A 5954-nucleotide genomic window follows, 5' to 3' on the forward strand; every position below is an offset into this window, starting at 1 on the left:
TAAGTACTTCAAAGTATGCAGATTAATATAAAAAAAAGTTCATTGGTCTATCGATTTTCCAACATCCAAAGAAATTTTGAGAAACATTTTGATTTTCAAAATTCTTTAATATTTTGGGCTGGAATGAAGATGGAGAAAAATAAAAAAACACCACCTTGTAGGGGAAGTTTTTTCCAACAAAAAAAGATACTTTGTACTTTTTTCGTCCAACCTATGGTTTGGCCGGAAAAAATGCAATAAACCAGGTATGCATTCCGCGCGTGCGGAGCTCGGCCAGTTGCGTGTGAACTTATTTTTTGAAGCCCGGCAGTCTACATTATAAACTATTGCATAGTTATAGGGTTTTAAATTAATAATTGTGATAGCCCGTTTTCGAGTAGGAAGTCTAAACTTTCCAATGGTATGATTAATTTTTTTTTTTTTCAAAGAAATAATCGATTAAAAAATTAAACATATATATCTACATACAGGCTGTTACAAATTCGCTTCTCACTACAGGGATCTCGGAAACGGTAAGAGGTACGAAGTAGCTTAAATGGGGGCAAAGTTGCGTAATCAAGGGACCAACATTATGCCTCTAAAAAATCAAGGCTAACATGATTAGTTTTCGAAATATTTGAAAAAAAAACGAAATTTTGGAAATCCGTTTTTATTTCATTTCAGCCATGTTTGAGCTGATATTGAAAAAAGAAGAATACTTTCTCATGCCCACTTTTTGCGCTCTATCGAATGGCATATATAATTTTTATATGTAACGTTTCGTCTCTCCAGAACCATCATCAACTTCATTTTTTCAAATACGACCCTAGAAATGTTATTACATTTTTTGCAAGCCTTCATGATCCCCAATACTGTCCTGCTTCAGTCCGAACCAGAATCAGACGTTTTGTCTCGAAAATTCATCTTAAGTGTATTCTTTCCAAATTTATCTAAATTTTTTATTTAGATTTCTTTATTTATTGAATTATCGCATATTGTAAGTGTCGTTAGACCCTGTGAAATCCATCTAGTTATTTAAACTATTACCACCACGCGTTACAAAAAAACATTTATTATTATAAACTATTAGCATCACTTGGCCATACATAACTCAGTAAGTTGTTGCATCAAAATTAAAACATTATTACAATTTTAATTTTATTATGACAAGTTAATTCTTAAAAATGCATATTAACAACCAAAACAACAACTGAATATTATTCTTTAAAAAATTTCAGTAAATGTTCAAAAACATTTTCGTTTTGGGGTAAAGGTCGAAATTGAATATGAGCGTTATACTATCGGAATTTATTATACCTGCAACCGCAACTGTGAAAGGGCATGTCAGATGTTTTTGTATGAATATCCTGAAAAAAATTGATCGGAATTTGTTTGAATTTTAAGAACTCGAGAAGCCTAGAAATAACCATGAACACTGGAATAAAACTCTAATATTTTTTTATTTTAATGCGTGGTGGTAATAGTTTAAATGACTAGATGGATTTCACATAGTCTAACGACACTTACAATATACAACAATTCAATAAACAAAGAAATCTAAATAAAAAATTTTAATAAAATACACTGAAGATGAACTTTTCAAGACAAAACGTCTGAATATGGTTCGGGCTGAGGCAGTACAGTATTGGGGGCATGAAGGCTTGCCGTATTTAAAAAAATGAAGTTGATGATAGTCCTGGAGAGACGAAACGTTACATATAAAAATTGATTATGCCATTCGATAGAGGGCAAAGAGTGGCCATGAGAAAGTGCTATTTTTTCAATGTCACCTCAAACAAGGCTGAAATGAAGCAAAAACTGATTTCCAATATTTCAGGTTTTTTTTTCAAATATTTCGAAAACTAATCATGTTAGTCTTGATTTTTTAGAGGCATAATGTTGGTCCCTTGATTACGAAACTTTGCCCCCATTTAAGCTACTTCGTACCTCTTACCGTTTCCAAGATTCCTTTGGTGAGAAGCGAATTTGTAACAGCCTGTATATTTCGAATCGAAAACCAAGCGTCTCAATGACAAATATACTTAAACAAGGATAGTTCAAAAATTTTTTTTCAAAATCGGGAATTGTTATTTAGGTGACATCTTTCACAAATTTTCCGGGTAATGGATTTGATCTAATTACGAAATAGGACCCTTGTAATTATTATAAGAAAATAACAATTTCCCGGTGTAAATCTCATTTGATCATTGAAATATAAAATTTGATACTGTTATAATATGAAGAGGAATATTCAAAGAGTAGAATGTAAATAGTCAATAGGTCTGAAAGAATCCAGGTAAGAAATACAGTATACGTGAAAACGATGATTCTATGTAATTTTGTATTTAATTAATATTGGTATTTAATTTTTTCCCTATGATTTTGTAAAACTCTAACTCCGCTACGTACGGAGCACCGTTGCTCATTAGACACATATGTAACTGGCGGCATCTAATACTTTCATATGTCTCGTTGTTTTTCATTTCAGCATCCGTTGTGTCTGCGGAGAAACTTCGTCCGACGCAGCTGAGGCCATTTGAGTCCTCTTTACCGCTCTTATAGCGTCATAACCGTTGCGCGCACATCAGGGCCTACGCAGTAGAGTCGGAGGTGTGATCTCGCGTTCACCTCCAGTGACGTCATCGCCGATACTCGCCCCTTCAGACCTGCATAGTATCCGCGACAACTTTTAAGATGCAAGCGCACCAAGCGGCGCAAGCGGTAAACTCCGAGACAAAGTAATTTTGACCTTTGCGTTCGTGTTTACACATTCATTTGAACAACATTCGTTTTATTTCTCATTATTATTAGTAAATTTTTTATTAAACTGCGGTTATTTGACTTTTGTGTTATTTTATAGGTTTCAAATATTTCATAAATAAATTTTAATGCAAGTATTTGTCTACCTTGTTTGTTTCTAGCATTACAATTTAATGTACATTTTTTGAGGTTATAACTATGAAGTTATTCGTTGTGGAATACCTACATTTTATATTTAAAAGCCAACGAAAACTCTCGTTGTATATCAAGAGAGGTAGTTTTTAACGCTGGTCATGTGGTACTATGTGCAAAAACTTTGCAAAGTGATTTAAATTTAGAAATTTATTCATTGTGTCTGCAAACTAGTGCCCTTACTAACAACCCTCTTAAAATTCAGGGAATATGATGAAAACTGAATTCTGGATTTTTCTTGGATTATGAAGATCAACCATGAACTGAACAAAAATAGTTCGACAATTTCTTCTTTTTATCCATACCTACCTAACTGCTGAAGTTTTCCTCACACTATTTTCTTAAAATAACAGTGTTCAAAAAACAAACACTATTTTAAATAAGATACAAAACGAAATGTCTCACACACAAGAAAGTTTACCTTGTTTCGCTAGTATCACTTGTCACCGCCAGAGGGCGAGCTCTTAAGCTTTGGTTTGTTATAGCTGTTATACATTGACAATTTATTCATGAATAAATTGATGAAGTTCTTCATGAATTAATTTGCGAATTTATTGGTAAACAGTGTGGTTTAACACTGCTACAGACTTTGTCAAGTTTTTTGACATATGAATCAGTTCTACCAATGAATCAAAGAAGCAAATAAATTTCAAAAATGTCACCTTTCCACTCATAATTGTAATGATACAACAGCGGTACCGTTCTGACACATATTATATAAATATTAGTTTTTGTAAGTAAGAAATCAGTAAAAACAATGCAAAACTAGTACGACGCCACACAATTATTTACATATTCCAATAACATAACCTCATTACTGATCTGAGGCTGGAAATCTGTTGGGTTGGTACTTCCNAAGGATAGTTCAAAAAATTTTTTTCAAAATCGGGAATTGTTATTTAGGTGACATCTTTCACAAATTTTCCGGGTAATGGATTTGATCTAATTACGAAATAGGACCCTTGTAATTATTATAAGAAAATAACAATTTTTCTTGTTCCCGGTGTAAATCTCATTTGATCATTGAAATATAAAATTTGATACTGTTATAATATGAAGAGGAATATTCAAAGAGTAGAATGTAAATAGTCAATAGGTCTGAAAGAATCCAGGTAAGAAATACAGTATACGTGAAAACGATGATTCTATGTAATTTTGTATTTAATTAATATTGGTATTTAATTTTTTCCCTATGATTTTGTAAAAAAATGCGTATATAATTTTGTAATAGAAATGTGTAAGTATCATTTTGCATTTACTATTTACTACCCTGAGTATACCCGAAAATCTAAAAAATAAAATTTTGGAAATTTTTCAAAAATTTTTAAAATTTTTTTATTTTTTTGCATTAAATTAAGGATCGAATATTCATTTCTACATAATAATGTATTCAATATTTGAATGAAAGTTGACAATTCTTCCGTTCGAAGAATTGAATTGAAGAATTTATTCGTTTGTTTGCCTGCGGAAGATGACTTCATGGCTTTAATATTTTTTTCCAGACAAACCATACTTCAGACAAAAAAAGTGCAAAGTATCTTTTTTTGTTGGAAAAAACTTCTTCTACAAGGTAGTATTTTTTATTTTTCTGTATTTTGTCTAACCGCAATGTGTTTCGTACAACATGTCACCCTGCCCAATGCTACCAACTCTTCGGAAGGAAAATGTCGCACAATTCAAATCCTGCTAGTAGGTACTTTTAGGAGCACCTCATATTATTTTTATTACAATTTTAGTATTATTATAGAAGTAATGTTTGGCATCTTTAACACAAGCTAAGGGCAGCATGACACTATGCTAAAGTTAGAACTAATTTCAGTAATTAACTAAGAACTTTTTAATCTTGCCTAGTATCATATAGAAGCTGCAACAATTTTGTAAGATGCAAGATTAAACAGTTAAGTTAATTACTGAAATTAGTTCTAATTTTAGCATAGTGTCATACGACCCTTAGAGAAAAACACATCAGTAAATTTATGAACTTCAAGCTGTATTTGTAATTATATAAAGAAAAAACATTTTCCATCTTCTCCTTAAGTGAGATAGTCTAAGCAGTTAATACTGACAACATGAAAATACCATTTAAGATACTATGGCTTCCGCGCCAGTTATAAATTTATATTGCATTTCTTAGTTATGAATCTTTAACCTGCCCTTGCCTTCAGGCAGGTCTCTGTAGGGGCAGACCAGACATGCCCGCTATGACATTAATTTCGGTTCTTGTTGTTGGTTCTAACTCCGCTACATACGGAGCACCGTTGCTCATTAGACACATATGTAACTGGCGGCATCTAATACTTTCATATGTCTCGTTGTTTTTCATTTCAGCATCCGTTGTGTCTGCGGAGAAACTTCGTCCGACGCAGCTGAGGCCATTTGAGTCCTCTTTACCGCTCTTATAGCGTCATAACCGTTGCGCGCACATCAGGGCCTACGCAGTAGAGTCGGAGGTGTGATCTCGCGTTCGCCTCCAGTGACGTCATCGCCGATACTCGCCCCTTCAGACCTGCATAGTATCCGCCATGGAGACTATACAAGGAGCACGAACTCCATGTAAACAAAAATCTTACAAAAATAAGAGGGCGCTAGTGTTCCATAAGTCCCATATGTAGAGAGGGGAGATAAAAAGCGGCAGTTTGAATTATAAATCAATCATGTCATTTTTGTAATGTGTTAAAAATTTTAAAATAAATAATGTAAGCTACTTTGAATTATATAAATCATGAAAATATGTCATTCCGGACTGTAATTAAACTAAATAGATAATAAAAAATATTAGCTTTATGAGAAGAATTTGGTGTTCGTAGAAAGAAACTAGTTTTCAAGGAATTTATGACGTGATCTTGTTAATATTAACCTATAAGTAAGGTTTATGTTTTTGATAATTACTTTGTTAAAGATTTTAGTTTAATGTTAGTAAAAGTCACATTTTATACAGGAAGTTGCCTTTAAAAAAATAGTAATTCTTGTATTATTAATATGGAATTTTTACTTGTGGTAATAAAAAATAGAATATAAAAAAA

Source organism: Anoplophora glabripennis, unplaced genomic scaffold, assembly GCF_000390285.2.
Source record: "Anoplophora glabripennis isolate ALB-LARVAE unplaced genomic scaffold, Agla_2.0 scaffold419, whole genome shotgun sequence".
NCBI classification, from domain to species: Eukaryota; Metazoa; Arthropoda; class Insecta; order Coleoptera; family Cerambycidae; genus Anoplophora; species Anoplophora glabripennis.